Source organism: Anas platyrhynchos, chromosome Z, assembly GCF_047663525.1.
Source record: "Anas platyrhynchos isolate ZD024472 breed Pekin duck chromosome Z, IASCAAS_PekinDuck_T2T, whole genome shotgun sequence".
Lineage (NCBI taxonomy): Eukaryota > Metazoa > Chordata > Aves > Anseriformes > Anatidae > Anas > Anas platyrhynchos.
Genome location: NC_092621.1, coordinates 83,473,403 through 83,493,389, shown reverse-complemented (window position 1 = coordinate 83,493,389; position 19,987 = coordinate 83,473,403). Strand labels below are relative to the sequence as shown.

General features: G+C 45.4%; 1 long non-coding RNA gene across 1 annotated transcript; it reads right to left on the bottom strand.

The window, feature by feature from the left end:
• Positions 1–6,827: 6,827 nt before the first annotated feature.
• LOC113840142 (uncharacterized) lies at positions 6,828–17,932 on the bottom strand. Its single transcript, XR_003492896.3, has 3 exons — positions 17,775–17,932; positions 14,368–14,519; positions 6,828–7,084 (listed from the first exon to the last, which is right to left on the bottom strand). It is a non-coding gene; the product is annotated as an uncharacterized lncRNA (long non-coding RNA).
• Positions 17,933–19,987: the final 2,055 nt, after the last annotated feature.

Sequence of the window (19,987 nt, the reverse complement as noted above, 5' to 3'; positions counted from 1 at the left end):
CGAGCGGGACCGTGTGCGTTCAATAAAACCTGTGGGACGGGTGCACGCTTGCACGGCAAAGACACGGAGGAAAAACACCCGGGGACGTGGGCGCACGCTCAGGTGCACGGTGAGAGACTCGCTCCGCACGCCCACGGCGTTTACACGCGTTTACACGAGCGCTCACATGCGGCCGCAGGTGTGCGCACCGGCGTGAGGTCCCTGCCTGGATGCCACATAACTTCGCCGCTATTTCCAGGCAGAATGTGTGCACACACGCATATATTTATGTATATACATATATGTATCCTGTCTGCACAGCCCTGTGGTCTGCGGTGAATTAATTACTGCGGCACTAATCCGGCTGTAAATCAGCTCGGATCCCCGCTCACCTTTTACCTCCCGCTCGCTTTTTTGCCGGCTTTCCTGCCTGCGCTGCGCACAGGTAAAAGTTTCCCAGCCCCGTGCTGCAGCTAAACAGATTAATACACGTTGACAGACTCTTTATCCCTCTTCGCACAGTGTTAAATGAATCTTAAAGTCCCTTCTGAGACAAACCGGGAACTCTCTCTGTCTGTCTCCCTGTCTATCTGCGTATGCTTTGGATGTGCCCTGTGGAAATTGTTTACAGTTTGGAAGACTCTAACCTTGATTTTCCAGCTTTGAGCTCCCTCTGGAAGCGGAAAGAGCAATTACTCCACATTACTGTACATATTTTATTGCCGTGATAGATAGCAGGTGTTTCAGCTGCCGCTATTGTCTGCCTCCCTCCCGCAGCCCTCCCGCAGACGGAGCGGAGCAGCTGCACTGGGTCCGGCTGCCCCGAGCCTAACCCGCACAGCCGGGCCGAGCCGGGCCGAGCCGGGCCGAGCTGGGCCGAGTCGGGCCAAGCCGTCGGAGCCTCGCTGTCGGGCCAGGGGTCGGCGGGGTGTCCCCCGGAGCATCCTGCCCCGCGGGACCGGAGCATCCCCCGAGCTCCTGAGCAGCCCCGCTGCCGTCGGAGCGAGGTGACCGTCGGAGCTGCAGCCCCCGTCTGACCTCCCTGGGGGGGCCGCTGGCAGCTCGGCACCCCCCGGCCGTGCCCCCATCGCCCCTCGTATGTCCTGGGGGCGTGGGGAGGGCGCTCAGGCAGGGCTGGTGGCCGCGGGCTGGAAACGGCCGTGAGCAGACGGGCTCGGTGCTGTCTGCTCCGTGGGACCGCGTGGGAGTGGGGTCGTGCCACGCAGCCCCCCGTGTGTGCCCCCCATCCGCAGCCGGCACACGCGGGTTTGTGTGTACACAGCGTGGAGACGCTGCCTCTCGCCCACGCGCGATATAGATAGCTCGGTTGTGGAAGCGCATCTTTCCCCGTTTAATTTCGGGAGTGCGGGAACGTCTAAACGCAGGGGGTAACACACCGAGAGGAGCGGCGGGGGCAAAAGCAAAAAGTGGGTGAGGATGGCTGCTGGGGTGTGGGGTGCGAGGCAAAAAGGAGGAGGGGGGAAGACGAAGTAGCCTCCCACCTGGCCCAGGGAAACAGATAGCAACCTCGAGCGGCGTGCGCTTGGCCACAAAGTGCCCGGGATGGTTGCTTTTGATTTAGGGTATGCGGAGCTCCTTCGGAGAGGAAGGCAGGGGGTTCATCTGCAGTGAGTTGCAAAGGTGGAGGCTGCGCTATGCCGGAGCATCCCCGAATAGCATTAAACTGTTTCATGGATCAGTGTCATGATGACGTATGACACACCACAAGGGATCATTATGAGTGACTGGCATAATAGACATGGATAGTGGACCAAAGTCTCCTTGACAATTCCTCGTCGTATGTCTTGGGGGGATAATTTTACATTCCTGATCCGTTTATTTGGAGCCAATTCCGGGAGAAAGACACACGAAGCACACGACCGAATCATTCTAAGTAGGATGAAGACGGGCTTACCCGGCACAAAGGATTGCGGGGGAATTCTGAAGAGGTCACCAGTTTAGGTACAAAGCACTTGGCAAAACACCTGCTCCGCCTAATTAAGCAGGACGCCCCTGCTTCCCTACAGCCAGCCCGGGGAAGCGAGGGCTCAGCCGCGCCGCACCGAGCGCGCCCCCGCGCTCCCCCGCGCGTCCCCGCGGGGCCCCTGGGTCTCGGCGCGCCCCCGACGCCCCTTGTTAGGGCAGGGGGCCACGGGCGCGGCCCCGTGTCCCGCTCCCCACACGTGGGCCCCGGGACGGGAGCGCAGCCCCCGGCTCCGCTCCGCCGCCGGGGGTGAGGTTGGAGAAGGGCAGCGCCGCCGTGCCTCGGGGCGGAGGGGCAGGAGAAGATACGCGTCCGGCGAAGGCACTAAACCCTGAGAGACCTGCACCGGCATCTCTCCTTGCTCCTCATTGCGTTAGGGCTGCGGGTTTCCTTTTTTTAAAAATTATTATTATTATTATTATTATTATTATTATTATTATTATTATTATTATTATTATTATTATTATCCCGGCTCCGGCTGGAAGTTTGGGCTTCTTTTCCTTCTCCCCTGGTTGTCCCCAGGGCTGTGCCCCTCTCCGCAGGTGTCCCGAGCAGGGAAAGAGGGCCCATGAACACCCCGAAACCCTCCTGGGCTGGCTGGGGCTGTGCCATGGGAACATCTGCGATCTCCAACAGCATCCAGAGGCGGCATTTATCCCGCCAGCAGCTGGATGAAAAGATGCAGCCCCGAAACGAGGAAGGAAACCACCTTTCAACCTGACACCGAAAAAAAACCCACCACCCAAACCACCCAAAAAAACCCAATCCCGACACCCAAGCTCTGCTGGTCCAGATGTTGCAAGAAGTTCACTAAACGTGTGAGCAGGTAACACAGGGAACAGCGACATTGTTAACAGAAAACATCTAATTAACAATGACTTCATTTGATTGGGAGGATGAAAAAGCCTTTTTAAATCAATCCAGATTTACTGGCCTAAGCGCAGCCAATTTATGAATATGGAGGCTGTATTGAGTCTGCCTTCTTTCAAGATGTCATCCGAGGGGTAATAGTATAGGTGAAGTCATTTAGTTACACTGTGGAAACTTTTATAGTCCCTTTCTTGGGAATTTAATTCAGTGCTTCTTCATTTTATTAGGAACAGACTGACTCCATCAACGGCGCTCTCCATGTTTAGAGGCATGACTGCTTGAAGCAATTAGGCTCCCCAATTAGCATACTTCTCCTGACCCCAGCAGCACCACCAGGTCCTTACATTATCCATCTCTTCAAAGTAAGGGAGAGCCGGAATAAAACATGCCTCCCAAGTGTCCAGGGTGGTGAAACCAACACGCAAAACGGGCTACCAAAATTACCTCTTTGCCCTTCAGGGGGCGAGAAAATAAAACCCTCCTAATAGCACCCCGACAGACAGCAGCTCGGGCTGTCCCCGCTCCAGCCGCCCCCTCCCTCGTCTGTCTGTCCGTCCGCCCGTCCGTCCTGGGGCTGTTCCTTGCGTTTTTGCGCGGATTTCCAGAGCCTTGCTGGCCGACGCCTGCCCGTGTCGGCCCTCGGCTCTGCGGGGAGCTCCTGGGAGCCACCGAGGCTGCCTTGCGCCGCCGGCACCGGGAGACCTCTCTTCTGGGCCCCCCACATCCCGAGGGAAAGTCAGGCGCCGGCCCCGTCCCTCTGTCCCTTTGGGCACCGGGGGACTTTTAATCTCGCCACCCTGCCCCTACTCTGGGCTGAAAACGGGGGGTCGGGATCCGACCCCGGCTGCGGGGCCCGATGCTGTGCAGCCCCCGGGGCTCCGAGCAGCCTCCCCCTTCCCGGCCCCAGGAGCCGGTGTCAGCCACCTGCCCATCGCGGGCAAAAGGGCTCCTTCTATTTTTTATTCCTTTTCTTTCCCCCATTTTCCCCCCAGTCCTACTGAAAACCCACGGAGGAGACCCGGGGAGCCAGCGCGCGGCAGATAGAGCCATCCGCCCAGAGCTTCACAGCACTATGGAAGAAAAATCTCTATAAAACGAAATAGGCAATCAACTGAAATCTATCCTCTTTAAATAAACTGATTCCTTAGTATTTTCCCAGTGTTGCTGTAAGTTGTTGTCTGTGATGTCCCCCAGGGCTCTTTCCTCTGCTCTCTGATTTGGTGTATAAAAGCAGCTCTGAATGATGGATTACTGTGTCATTGCAGCCTGCGAAGGATTAATTTGTTTCATTGATTTCTCTTTAGGCAGATTGCCAGAATTCTCTGCTTCCCACCTTTCCCCGGGACTTCCAGCAGTAATAGACAGTAATAGCCTAAGACAAATCAGCCCATTCTTGTAAAAATAGAAACGCAAAATCCTGAAGTCCCAGGAAAGCCATAAAGTTTTTTTTTTTTTTTTTTCTTTTCCCCTTGTTGTGCTGCAAAACCACTGCTTCTGAAGCCAAGTCCACCTTCCTTCGTTCCCCTTTTCCCCTTTTTATAAAAAGGGTTGCGGGGTCCTTCGGAGGGGGCTGCTTAGCTCCAACAGCGATTTCCACAGGCAGCTGCATGCGAACGACGGGCATTTGACAGTCGCGGCGAAACGTTTTGTTCGTGCCCAGCAGCAGGGGTGGGAGTCGCAGAAGGACGGAGTAGAGCTCACAGTCCATTTTTTTCTCAGAATCCCGGGGCCGCCTATAGCTAACCTATTGCCGGCCAGTCGGGGGGGGACCGAGGTTTGTACCAGGTCTGGTACGAGTTTTGGGGACCGGGCTCTCCCCAATTCCTCTGCGTCCCATCCGGATAAATTTTTCGGGATCTCAGGCCTCGGCACATTGGGGGGGGGGGCGGGGGACAGCCGGCTCCTTTCCCCCACAGGCTGCGGAGGGGCCAGAGGGTCCGAGGGAAGCCCTGGGCACCGCGCCCCTTACCCTTTTTCTGCCCGCCCCTCGCCCAGCGAGGACACGGGTCAGCTGTGCTGATCCATTGGCTTGCCCCACGCCGCGCTAAAATTGTATTGATTTAGGCTTCCCACGTTAAACTCTGGAGGTAATTAGTCCCGTGGTGAAAAGTAGTGTTGTCATGTGCTGATGTCCTTCCAGTCGGGGCTTGTGCAGGGCTGTGCCATGCCAAAACAGCCCTTTTGGATAGCACCGGCAGCAGAGAGGCATTTATTTCACCTCTATCTACCTCGTGAGGAGAGTAGCTCAGTAGCTACTTTCAAAGGGACACAAAATTTATCGTACTGGATAGCACAGATCCATTCAAACATTTCAAGCCTAGGAAATTTGGAACTTGCAGACCTATATATATATATATATATATATATACACACATATATACATGCATATATATATATATATATATATATATATATGCATGTATATATACAAATATATATATATATATATATATATTTTTTTTTTTCCTGCTCTCCAGGAGGATGTTAGCCTGCTACTTCCTATTTTAATTTACTGTAGTTTCGGGTTGAATCTAAATACCAGTACTTGGGTCACAGCATGATTTCCTTGATGTAGTGCCAGAAAATACTCCTTGCCCTGCCTGAGCAATGTTCTTATATTTACTCGCATGAGTCCCTCTGTGGTGTGCAAAGTCTAACTTTTCCCTTCTCCACCTAGTGTAGTTTTGGAAGGAATTATAATGGGAGTCATAAAGTCATAAAGAGGGTTGTGGGTGCGTTTTGGGAAATCCCTAGAAATCACTATGTTGTCTGGAGAAATGATATGGTGTGGGTTAGCCTGCAGTAAGACTGGAGGGAGAGCTGGTGTCCTGGGGAATGCTGTGAGCTTCCCTCCAGAGGTGCCTCTGGAATAACAGGGTTGCTCTGCTCAGCCACAGCACAGACTGGCTCTGCCTGGCATCCCAGATCCTGATGGCTTATCACTGTCAGGCCACCTGAAAAGGAAAGGCACAAATGCAACAGTTCATGCTTTTCCTATTCTGATAGCCAAGCCCCAGGGAGATTTGGCTCTGAACGCAGGGCTCGTCTTGCTTGGGAGCAAATGCCCCCATCCGCTCTGCCCCTTCCAATCCTCTCCAAGCTTAGGCAAAGGGAATCCTGCTCCTTTGCTAGGCACCAAGGAAAGTTATACTCTTGGCAAAAAATGGTAACAATATTCTTGGCTTCGAAAGCCTCAGTTAGGAGCAGAGACAGATGTCCACCCCCATCCCTCCCGTTTGCAATAAAACAGGCAGAATCCATCACAGACCAAACTTGAAAAGCTTAAGTGAAGCTCACATCCTTTCATCCCTGCAGGACTGGAGAGAAACAGAGTCTGTTAGATTAGCAAACATTAACCTCTCGCATAGTTCTGGATGTAGGATTAATGTCTACTGAAGGGACAGCTGTATGACCCTCACACATACACTAACTATACATTAGGGCTGTCACTCTATCGATTGGGAGAACTTTGTGTGAAGAAGTGCTCCCCACCAGGGAACAAAACAGACTGGAGCTGGAAAAAGCGATTTGTGCTCTGCTAAGGCGCACTTCTAAAAACTCAGTTCCCATTTCTGGAGCCTGAGACGCAGATGAGCCGAAAGCCGCATGATTCACCCCAAGGTCCTGCCGGATGCAGACCACACACAACCTCCAGCTGCGACTCTGGGATCATCTCATCTCTGGGCAAAGCACGGATGCATGCCTGTGCTGGGTTTGAGACTGCCCACGTGAAGTTCTTGCCCCGGCAGGGTTCTCACCAGTGGTACAACACCAGCGTAGCCATTCCCATCTAGGTCACTTGGAAGAGTCTTGTTTTTCTCCATCATTTTCCATCTGTACCCTCTTATCCATGAGAAAGAAGAAATGTGGGTGAATAGTAAGTTTTCCAAGCCCTCTTCCCACTAAAATAGGAAAATTTTGTGCTGTGAAAACACAGGTTGATTGTTTCCTACGGCTCGCTGGACTAGGTACAAACACGGGGCTTGACTCCAGTCACACCCTGTTTTCATGTTAGTCCAACTGCTCTCATAGCACAGGAATTCCACAGATGTACCAGGGAGTTCAGTGCCTGTCTGAAAACAGACTTATTTCAGTTACATAAATGAAAATAAATGCTTATTGTTGAAGGTTGTTTATTAAATGTTAATGGTTTATTGGAGTTAGATCCACACAAATATTTGGATGTCAAATATTGAGCCTTCCAGCCCCTGATGATAGGAGAAATGACGGTGCTGTGGGCTCCCAAGCACCCTGTAGGAAGAAAAGAGAGAGGTACACTACCAAAAATATTAAACTTTAGTTAATTATCCCTCTGGGCCTCATCTGGAGCTGGAGAGAAAGGTCCTGTGGGCAAGGTCCTGTGGGCAAGGTCCTGTGGGCAAGGTCCTGTGGGCAAGAGTATCTAGGGGGCCTAGTGTGGGTGCAGTAAGTTACATAATCAGGCTGAAGCTGTGTAGGCTGGACCCAGACACAAATCACCCTGAGAGCATGAGGAAACATGAGAGTTTACCTGATTTGAGCTTGGGCAAAGAGGGAGAGGGCAACGTGGAGCCCAGTCCCTCCAGGCAGAGAGAGCAGATGGACCACAGCTTGCAATGCCCAAGACTGCAGGGCATTAAATGGCAGAAAACCAGCTCCTGCTGGGTAATTGCAAGAACAGGCATGTGGTGGGATCCCAGATCCATGAGTCCAGGTCCAGACACCTGGACCAGGGTAAGCTGGAAAACTCAGCAGCTGAGCTGAATCTGGCCATGACCTGTGCACCCACCACAGGGCAGGAGGGGTTTGTGGTCCTGCGTGCACAAGGGCTGCCTGGTGTGGAAGTGTCTGGCAGCAGATATCTGACCCAGAAGCTCGTACTGGAGCTGTCTAGTACTAGAGATCCGCTGCCCGATCTGGGAAGGTGATGCACCAGGAGCCGTGATATATGCCGTGGTGCAGAGCAAGAGGTGGAATAGTGGGAACCCATCAAACTGTGAACCAGTCAGGAATTATCCACCAAGACAATTTCCAAAGGAAATGCCAATTTGACAGGAGAACATTTCAGAAAAATATATCAATTTCATCAGCTCTTTAAACAGGGAAACATCAAAATGCTTTGTTACAGCACTCCTGAAATATTTTCCATCACTTCAAGTTCACATTAATAACAGAAGCAACACACAGGGAAAAGAAGCTGCTTTAAATCCCAGTCTTCCAGTCAGGTTAAAACAACAGATTTTGGCTGCATTTATTAGTCCTTTCTGACACATTGCTAGAGTCTCAGGCTTTGCTCCGAGCTGCTGCAGTGCTGAGACCCTGACATTGTGGAAGAATGCAAGCATTGGCTGTGGCTGGCCCAAATCGACAGGTATGGGGAAAAACAAACCCCGGGGGGAAGAGAAACAAAGCTGTCCTCTCTGATGGGCACAGTGGGGAGTCGCGCCTTGCTAAGCCCGGATCCATCTCCTTATATACTTTGTATAAGACAATTACTAGGCGCTGGGCCCAACTTCTGGATAGCATTAAGGAGAGGATCCTGACTGAAAAGGTAAACATTCAGTCAGACCTCTGACACAGTTTATTTTTGGTGTATCCAACTGCTGGGAGTAGTTTTTTTTTTTCATTTCTGAGGGCTATGTGTTCACCGCCTTACGTGTGGGCAGGCAGGGAGTGGCCGGGTACGTGCCAGAGCAGAGACCTCAGCTCCAGAGGTTCGAGATCCTTCGGGGAACCTCAGCCCCTTTGCTATTGGCTCACCTCTGAGAAACTAAGTTCAAGTGGCCAGATGAAGGGTTGGAAAAATAAATAAAAAATAAGTTCGTTGTGGCGCAGACACAGGCCCCAAAACCGTGCACGGTTACTTCCCCAGAACTGTGTTCTCCCAGTAATGAATTTGATATTTTCATCAAAGCAGACAAAGATAAGCAACAGCTGGTATGCTGTGGGTGTCTCAAAAGTCTGCTGAGGTTTAATTACAACTTTCCCAGGAATTTATTTGTTTTTAATTCACCTAGAAATTCAAAGTTGCTTAATGTATGAAATGGCATTCAAGAGGTTAATGCTCACACACTCCTCGGCAGTATTTAGAAAGGAAGTATGGTCTCTTGCCCACCCATTAACCTCTGCTATTATGGGGCTTTTATACCAGCAGCAGTAAAATTCACCTCCCCGTTGTATGTCTTCTTATATCGAAGATCAAAGTCCTGTAGTTTGCAAAAACATGGAAAGTATAGCATAATTAAATCTATTTGTTTAGTTAGAACTCAGTGTTTAATGAATAACAAATTTCTGCTTGTCCACAAAGGGCATGAATGAAACCACCAAATGAATTAGCAGGGATTTCTTGTTTTAGGTTTTACAGCTGTCACTGTATTGATACTTCATTTTTCCTGAGTGAGTAAAAAGTTAAAAGTACATGGCTTACTCTACAAGTGCCTCATTACTATGATCACAGGCAATGCATTAAAAATGGTGGGATCCCACATAACTCCAGTGCTTTACATAGCTATTAAAATTAGCTGCACCAGCCATTTCTTTCAGTTTGCACTGTGTTAAACCTCCTTAAAGAAATGTGGCTCTGTCTCTAAGCAGCTTTTCAGCTTTACTATATTTCAGGATACCAGGAAGACTGTCTCTAGTAAACCATGTATCTGTTTTGCTGGAGAGCGTGGCTGTGGGAGGGAGGTACAGAAGTCTCATCCTAAAATCTACTGATTTTTAATGTGACAGACACAAGATTTCTGCACAAGCTGGAGATTGGAAAATAGCTCCCGCTGGATATCCTTTCCCACAGAGCTCAACATGAACTTTGTTGACCGATGCTTATGGTGCCCCTTCAGCTAGACATTGACAGTGGTTTTAGTTGGAGAAAGTTCTGGACGTAAATGCAGTAAATACTGCATAATTGACTAAAGCTACATTTTGACCTTGTGCATTTTATTTGTTTGTGCATTCCATGCCCACTTTTGAAATGACAGTAGCAGGAATAAAGGAATAAATAATATTAGAAATTAACTATGATACTTCTCTATCAAAATCAACTGTTTGTCTTATTTTTTTCTTTTCTTTTTTTTTTTTCCTTCCCTGCTGGTGGTGGATTTTCCCTAGCATTTGAATAGTGAAGTCAGAAGTATTTCAATGTTTTATTCACCTTTCATCATTTACCTCATCCTAGTTAACACAGAAAAATTATCTCTTCACTTTTGCCATTTCGGTTTTCAAATTTCCTTTCTCATTTACCGACACAAGGGCACCCTGTTTGGTCCGGGAATATTTGTAGATTTAAGTTCAGAATGCTGTGTTTTCTTTGGCAATAAAAAGATGTCACAGGACGTGAGCTTTGCAACTGGTTACGCTTCAATTGTAGTTTACATTTGACTTGATATTGTCCCTTTGAAATAACAACAGCTTCAGAGAAGGTGTAAAATGCAGGCAGTGATCCCTTGCCATTATTATGAAATAGCAGGAGGATGCCTGTAACAGTAGGAGCAGTGTCCTGGCTATGTTCCAGTTTGGCTAACTGCATCCTGTTTTTCTAAATTCAGGTTTATTTGGGAGCCTGATCCGAAGCACCCCAAAATAGCTGTTTTCCCATTGCCACGTTCTAGTCCCAGACTGGTTGTACTCCACTCTGAGGTGAAACTGTGTGGAGAAATGAATTAAAAAATGTTGCTTTAAATGGGAGAGTCTGGACCTCACATCTGGATTGCAGATAGAGGGCCAGCAAAATGCTTAAAATCCTGTCTAAAGTATCAACAACGCTCTTGTAGAGATATATTCTAAAATTAACTTTATTGCTTGACATTTGTATCTTCCCTATCTTACATACTACCCCATACCATGTAAAAGAAAATTGAAACAGCATAAATACAAATGAAAACAAGAGGCAGAAATCTGCTAATTGACCTACTCTGTACATAGGGGAAAATGTTGAGAATAAAATCACAACACCGTCTGATTCGATTGTCAGGATGTCGAAAGCATAGGATAGTATAAGATAACAATAAGTGCGATAGTGAACAATGAGTTAAAATTTCAATGAGAAACCATGTATGAGAGAGATACACAAGCAAAGGACTTTCTGTTTAATGCTAGCTGTGCGTTTTAAAAGTTTTGTTTTGCAGCAAAAGTCTGAAAAAAGAAACTAAACATTAAAAAAATCTGTACTTTTGCATGTAATTAGCACATATTAAAGCTGCAACTTCCGCACAATTTCAGATTTTAGAGTCGTTGTTTCTCATTTCCAGATCTATCTAGAACTATCTACCCATTTTTACCAGATTACTGGTAAAAATACAGAGTTAGAGGTCACATCTTAATAGATAATCATACATTGTAAGATGCTTCTCAGCTGAAGAAAGAGTGTAAAGCAGTTGCTCTTTAGCAGATGCCATGCTATATGAATTATGTCATTTCCATAGTTATAAAACAACTCAAGAAAATGTACTGTAACAATACAATATATGCTCGGATTGATTACCCCAAAAATCCTTTCAAGGGGAAAAACAGGGGTGGTGGTGATGGGCTGGGGAGATAAAAAACATTTCTATCCAAGCTTCACATCCTAAAGGTTTAGCTTCTGTGGAGAAAAGTCTGACAGTCATTTGTTACATGCAGTGGTCACTCCGTTTGTGTATTCATTATGTGCATTAAACAGTCAAATATATTCCTTCCAGTAAATATGAATAGTTTAATTTGTTCTGCCAAAAGTGAGACAACTATCAGAAATAGCAATAAAAGTCACATAATGAAATAAGAATACTAGAAAATCCGAGAATTTTAGTACGGTCCATTATTCATTCAATTCCTGGCAGCCTTTATGATTACAAATCACTTGATTGACTAACTAGACATTCTCAAAGTGAATTATGAATCAGGTTCATTTTTCCTGGTTGAGAGTTGGTACATGTTGTAACTCTTCCACTTTGTGATATATCAAGTTCTTGTAACAGTAATAAGAGATATAATCAACTCTTTATTTCAGGACAAATAAATTGCCTTTTCAAAAATGAAATGTTGTTGCTAACATTTTAACAATGTGCAATGTAATTCCTTCCTGCTATTCTCAGAGTGCAATCTGCTGTGATGACATAGCTTTGGAGTGTTTGACTTTGCTGAAATTATTGTAAGGGTCTCACACCCTCAGTCAGTGCACGTTGACCTCAGTGAAAATTCAGTGCTGCCACTAAGGGCAGCAAGTGGTCCTTGTCCTGGTGGACAACAAGCCTCAGACACAAACACAGTGGACCACAATTTGCCCTTTTGTGACTGGCTCTGATTTGGGCTTGGGAATGTGGACAAGTTTTAAAGCTGTTTAAGTTTACTTTGAAAAAAGCAAAATGAATCTCTTCTAAAGCGTGCTTGACCCTCAAGTCCTTTTGCATGAAAAACTCCCTCAGGCTTTTGTAGAAATTATGCAAGTGGAATGATTGGCAGGCTGGGGTGGGAGTTATTTGTAGAACAAATGCACAATCAGATCCCAAATCCCTCTAGAATAGGTTTAGTGCGAGGAGCATTTCACCTTCGAATGGCTACAGGGAAACAAAACAGAAAAAAAAAAAGAGAAAAACAAAACAAAACAAAACAAACAAACAAACAAACAAAAAAATAGAATAAAAATAAAAGAAGACCAGACCAAGGCTGCTTGAAATCTGTGTGAGTGTCCAAGCTGAAAGCCACTACAGAAAGCCTTTATGCCTTGCATCTGCACGTCAGATGTAGCCATAACTGCTGGCTTGGCATTCCTGAGCATGGTGGCTTGGCGCTCATGTCCTGGCTAGCCAAGAAAATGAGGAGAAGTGGCCAGGGGATACAAGATGCATGACGGGGGGAAGGAAGGATGCATAACATCCCCGGGTACCCATGCTAGAGCAGTGCGTCTGGGTCCTGTGCAAAAACCTCCACACCATTCCCAGTTTTGCAGAGAGGAGAGGGTTTTTCTTTTGGTTAGGGAGAAGATCCTGGCATTTGGGTGCTTGTTTTGGCTCTGGTGAAGAGACAGGCTGATACTCAGTGCGCCCACAGTATTAATAGAGCAATTTCAAAGACTTTAATCCCCTCCCCTTCCCCTCCCAAGCACAAAAGCATGTTTCTAAAGCAGGATCTTGTGGGAGAAAAAAAGTATTACCATATTATTTTTCAGAAGACCTAAATGTGGTCATTCATTTTAGAAACAATGGGTAAAGACGTCAGATTTATTCCTTATTCATCTTTCTATCTCTTTTCTAATCTTCTAATAGCCTTAATTAAATGCTGAGTAGTTTAGAATATTATTAAATAGCTTTCATAGGATTTTTTTTTTAATTTCTGATTACATCATGAGTGCAGATTATTGAATATTCCATTCATTTTAAAATTATGATTAAGAGGATAATCCCAAAAAAGATGTTTGTAACAATTTTAACTAAGCTGTATTAATTGAGTTAGGGGATAAGAAATGAGATTTAAAGGGTGAGCAAGGGGTAAAATCAAAGCCCGCGTAATTTTAAAATCAAGTGGATTAAGAGGTTGGTTGGAACTGAAGAGGTGGCAGGTCAAAAACTGAACTAATGGTTCAAATTGAAAATTCACTTACTCTTGTGCCATCTGCCTGTTTTTCATGGAAATCATATGCAATGGGACCCTGCATTGTATGGTTAAACATGAAAGGGGAGATGTGCTTGTTATGGGTCAACAGGCTGCACACTACTCATCATCAGGTGAAGGTGTGCAGCACGAAGGGACATGGAGAAGCCTGCTCAAGTGTTACCCCCCACAATTGTGTTGTGTCTCTTGATGAATCTCTGGCATGTCTATGTTCCACAGCTTGACACCTTTTTCCAAAGTGATGAGTTGAGCAGCACTGACACCAAAGATTTTGATGCGTTTGGGTTAGGAATTTGAGCATGGAGCCTTCCAGCCTTCATTCTCATGCCCCTACATTTGTTTGAAATTCACTAGTTGTATCATAGCATGATTTTGCTAGGTTATTTCTCCTACTGTTATGAAATATTTGTCGGGGATTGATTCACTGTAGGTTTTCTGGTGGCCACTCTCTTGGTGGCCATCTTTCTCCTCACCACACAGAGAGCTTTACATGAGGTGTTCTACCTCCCCACTTCTTGCGACAGGGACAGAGCTCTAAGATATTTGGAAGAGGCAGGGAAGATATTTTTACTTGTGTTCCTTAAACTCTGCATGAGTAACTGGAGACATTCACAGACTGGAGGAATTTCTGTAGTCATCGGTAATTATGGAAATCACAGCACCCTTTACAGGTCTCCCATGGGGACATGAGAGCAAACCCGTGACTATAAATCTGAGACTGAGGAGAGGACAGACATGAAAGCAAGTGAAATACAAAGTGCAGAGCTATCAGGAAAGGCTGAACGAGGCTGGGTGCCCTTGTTTAAAAGATAGACAAAGACAACTTAACCCACAGCAATACTGTCAAAGACATTACCACGTGTGTATCACTTGCACACGAGTTCCCTACAGTTACACAAGTATCATTTAAGAGTGAAAGCTGTCTACATGACAGCCTTAGAAAAAGCAGAATGAATCAGCCCACAAACCATTGATACAGGGTGGATGGTACACGTTTCCTCTTCCTTGGGAACATTTACTGGTTTCACAAGTTTCATACTGGTTCAGGGTACAAAGAGGGATCTACGGATTCCAAAGGAGGTTGAGGAGAGGTCGGATGGGAGAAAGCAGCTCTTAAACCCTGGAGAGAAAAACATGAAATGAATTTAGCCAAGAAGAATAAAATACTGTGATGAGTGATGGAAGCATTAGTTTGTAGGCTCAGTTATGTAGGCTGGGATTTAATCTGTTTAGATCTTTTTCTTCCAAGCTCAACAGCTTTAATTATTTTTACAAAGAAAAAAAATCAATACATCCTTACACACTATTAATAAAAAAATCAAGTATCATTGATATTTGAAAACAGAAATCATAAAGAACATATTGCATTCACACCAACTACATACCAAGCAGAATGTTAATAACATTAACCTTTACTCTATCAGATATTTTCAAGAAATACCACTATATTTTTTGCAACGGCTCATATCTGTCATTTAACTGACATGTGATCTTTGCTAAGTTTGCCAAATCACTGAGGCCTGAATACCATTCAGCAATGTTAATTTTGTTTTCCTATTCCAGCCTTTACACAATTATTCTCATGGCAATCATTCTAGCCTTGAGTATAAATAATACTTCAAGTGGTTTGTTGATATCCAGAAAATGATGTGTATCTACATTAAGAGATTCTGGAATCTAATGGGAGAACCATGCATATTATTAAGCTGAAATGCCTATTTCTTTCCTCCCAGATGGGAAGTAGTACAGGGTAGTGCCATGGCATATGCATTAATTTTATTCCTTCCGCAAATTTTAGCACGTATTATTTTTGCAGTTTCTGAGTCTTTGCCTCCTACCAAATATCCAGGAGATTTAAATACGATTTTGCTGCAGAAAAGATCTCAATCTTAACTCTGAGGACCTTGAATAATTCTCAGGTGAGCGGAGGAAGAAGTTCTGTTCTGGAGAACAGGGAAAGAAATGGGACTTTGGTAGGAGGAATCCTTGAGGATTAACAAACTCAAAAAGAGAGACAGACAGTAATTTTCCTGGCTCCCATATTTCAGTCCTATAGATTGGGCATGCTTGTTCTGAAGGCCCTAGTAATGAGTACATTTAAGAGGAAGGAGGATAACAACCAAATTGTAACATGAAGGGTAAATCCCCAAATATGTCCATCAGTATTGTTACCCCATTAATATACACAAACAGCCTTCTATTTGAAAATCAGTCTCTAACATATTTCTTACTAAGCCTATGGGTTTCTTGCACATTATCTTCCACATTTTTTATTTCACATTACATGCTTTTCCATTTTTTTTCCCCAGTCCAGTGGGACTTTTTACTTCCTCAGGACCTGAGAACGGAGAAGGAGTACACTGCATTACATGTTGACTGTTTATGTGGGAGTGAGCTGTGTGGGAGCACTTCCTCTAGCAATTTATAGACACTCAAAAGGCCAAGTTTAAAATCAGGATTGTTGATGTTTACATTGTAGGGCCTCAGCTGGAAAGGCCGATGGTCCGAGGAGACAACAAGGCGGTACAAAATGAGGCTTGAGCTTACTTGATACCTTTTTTTTTTTTTTTCTTACTTGGTTCTGTACGTTGGACTTCCTAATCTCTAAAAATGCCTATGATCATTTTTAAGTTACACACATCTGCTCGTGTCTGTGGCTCTGAAAACCTGAGTCTAGAGCAGGTATTGACCTTCAGCTCTGGAAAGCAGCAGCCAAGTTCCTTTTCCCTCTCTGTAGGCTTTCTGGATGGAGAAACGTTTTTGTCCCCAGAACACACAAGGGTGTGCTGGTGTATGGGCACACACTGCATGGCTTGGGCAGCACATTCCTCAGCCAGACCGGCTCCAGCTACATAATGTTTTCTAAAAGCAGAGATCTGATGGCCAAAACACAGCAGTGCATACTCAGCTGCAAATCTACACATAAATTGATCTGTTCAGTATCTGTCCAATATGTCTTGGTTTTGATTCATCCCTCTTACAGTTAATAAATACCTCCAGGTCCTCTCTTTGCCCAGTAAGTAAATAGGAGCCCATGGCCAAAACAACTCTATCACAGACATCTCAAATACACCTGTCTCAGGTTGGTGCTATCACTAAATGGGACGAAGCCAGCCTTTATTTTGGCAGTCTTTTTTCTGTCTTTTTTTTTTTTTTTTTTTTTTCTTTTTTCTTTTTCTTCCCATCAGCATAGATGCAATTTTTGTCAAGATGACTACTGTTGTGTCTGAATTCTTCTTTGTGCTCTTCCCAGCATTTGAGGCAGTGCTGCACTGCAGCATCACACCCTTCTCTGGAATGTTATTCTCTCAAGACTCCCATGGCACAGAGAGATGGGTAATGTTTTCTGAGCTTCTTCCACTATTACCACATTTTCTATAGAGGATCAAAATGGATTATTTTCATCTTCACATGCAAATGCCTAGGCTGTGCCCTTGGCTGAGATCTCAGCATTGACTACAAAAGTAAAAGATATGGGGGACGTAGCTTTTTAATATCACATATGGAAGTGGCAGTCTTATTTCTTACAGAAAAGAAAAAAAAATAAAACAAAAAAGAAAAGAAAAGGAAAGAGAAAGCAACCGTAGTCCTTTGTGCCTTATAAAAAGAAGCCTAATAAAAATATTTCCTCATGCACACACTGAATATTGTATTCGCGTGCAGTTGTCGGTCTGCACAAAGGCAGATGAACATTATGTGCAACTCAGGATCCTACTGTTGTACACTGATCTGCCCAGTTGCTGTGCCAAAGTATTGATGGGAAGAAAAGACACACATGAATAATTTTATCAAGTCAGATTACAAGCCTGAATACGAACGTTTACTAAGCAACCATATTAGATCAGAAGTAGGGTTTCTAAGGCTCATTGTGAAATGCTCATAAAGCTAAAAAGGTCAAATTCTTCACCAATTTTCACTTCGTACAACAGCAGTCAAGTAAGTGAAATAAGACGGCCTGCAGATCAGTGCAGGATACAACCTGCACAATACGTTGATATGCAGTAAAGGCCATTGCGCGGTTTCATGTTAACATGAAAGAAATGATATCTGACCACAAGAACACCAACACTGACTCACTGTTTCTAATTATTATTTTATATATATATATAATTATTTTTTTTTCTGAAACAACAACAGTGACAAAACAACATCAAGCATTTGCCTCCTGGCTAGCATTCTCAGCAAACCCTCATGACTATTGACTCAAACGAGCAGCCCAGCAAGTAAGTTGTTAGCTTAAATGAAAATTATAGCAGAGACAAAAATGCCAGCCTGGGAACTGAACTAATAAGGGAAAGAATGTGCATGCAGCTGCCGGCACAGTTTTAAACCTCAGGAAGAATAAAGGAAAGCACAGCTACTGAAATTAACCCACCAGGTCGACAAAGAAACCCCGTCTTCATCACAACACCGGCGCTGGGCTGGGGAAGGGGGCTGGGGGCCAGGGGGAGCCGGGGCTCCCCTGGCGAGGGCATGGCGCCCACCCGTGGGGCTTGGAGGGGCCGGAGGGGAGAGGTGATAAGCTGCACTGGGCTTGCTCCGCACAGCCCCTGGCCGCTGCTCAGGCTGAGGTCTTGGATGCGGTCCACTGGTGGGCCTCCTGCCAGGGGATTTGTTGCCGTGAGAGCTTGGCTTAGGCAGGGCTTTATTACAAAAATTGTCTCGATTCTTCTTCCGTCTTATTAAAATCTATCCCACCCTTCCCCACCACCCTAGGAGGAGGAATATTCTGTATATATCTGGGCGAAACACACAAACGAATTCATTTCCCACGGATAATATATTCAGGGTGATTTGCTTTTCAGAGTCGGGAGCTCAAAATGATGAATTTATTATGCAAAGTAATAATTGCAAATCATATTGGCAAACTCCATTCCAGAAAAAAAAAGGGGGGGGGGGTATTAATATAACTAAAAGGATTAAAAAATACTGGCTGTTAACTTGGGGCTACTGCAGATATTTTAGGAGGTTATATATCTTTGTTCCACCTAAACCACCAGAGGCAGTAGCTTTAATTTTAAAGGTCTAGTGAGATACCGTAATTAATGGGCCCACCTATCAGCATATGTCGCACTTGTATTGAGTGGTAGGACATGGTGTATATAATGAAAGAAAGTGAAGGAAACGCTTAGCGTCATAAAAATTAGCATCTCTTTTTAGTTCATTTTTTAGTGCAAAGGAATTAAATACATCAGAGTCAAAGCACAAAAACAATGGACTCTAGTTTTTGGGTCGGCTCAGCCTGTGCCTTCAGCAGGGTAACTGTGTGGTGTATGTTGATTTTCCAGATCCTTCTGGGATCCTAAAGGCTGCAATTACAGTCCCTTGGAGCTAAGTGCTGCTTCCTAAGGGCTGGAGCAGTGGGTGAACCCAAGGGCAGGGGGCCCTTCCACCTTGTAGCTGCCCGCATGCTCCCTCACCAATTTGGTCCTTCGTGGTCAGCAGCAGAAACAGGCCCTAGCAGTTGTCAGGGTTGATGACTGTGATGTAGCACTTGTCAGCCACATGGGATTTGTTCTGCTGGATCTGTACATTATGTCAGGATTCTCAAAGGATTAATTTGTGATCATAGTCTTCTTCATGAAAAGCACAGTTCTCTGCTGCTATAGAATCATTTTCATCTCTGGCACACATGTCCCATTAGGAAGTACTCTGCAGTTGATTATATTTTCTGGGATAGTTGAGATTTGTGGGTAATTACGAGAAAATAAAGATAACGTGCTTGTAAATCTTGCAAGTAATAGTTGCAGTACTAATGCTGTAATTCATAGGCATTGCACCATTAGAAAGTGATGGAGCTTGTTAAATTAAAATGCTAGTGATGTTTTTAACATACTTTCATGAAAGCATGATGATCTGAGTGCAAAGCGGGATTCAGGTGCTCCACAAGTTGCCTTTCTGGCTCTGGCACACTCACTGGCTGCGCACTTGAGACAGTCCTCAGATGAGGGTGATAGCTATTTAGCATTTGCAAGGGACTTTGAAGACATGGGAGCTGTGGGAGTTTACACACCATGGCAAACTGAGAACAAACTGTCTAACGCTTATTTCCTCACATCTTTTCTTCTAACGTGCCTTACCAACAGTCATTGCTATGAAAGGAGTGTTCCACCTTGTGGAAAAGGAGTCACTGGAGGAAAAGAGGGACAGTGGAGATGTTTAATGTGTAAACACTGAGCTTATGATCAACAGTGTCTTCATTGAACAACAAACTTGTGTTTTGCTTTTCAAGCAGAGCAACAGAGACCATTCGGTTCACAGATTATTACTCGGACCCCAAGACCAGCATGCCTTAGGACTAACCAAGAGGAGCAGTCTGCAGCCTCCAGCCTTGCCCACCTCACCCAGCCTGCAGTATCCGTAGCAAGAGCCAAGGTAAACATATTCCTTGAATGTCACAACACATTTCTTCCAGACAGTAGTCAGACTGTGCTTTGGTCCTGGTCCTGCCAGCCAGGTGAGGACACAGACCTTCCCACTACTGTGATATGCATCGATTACAATTAAACTTGTAAATGAAACTGGAAAAGAGAATGGGAACTCAGCAAACCAAACCAAACCAAACCAGTCATCCAAATTCACCTTTCT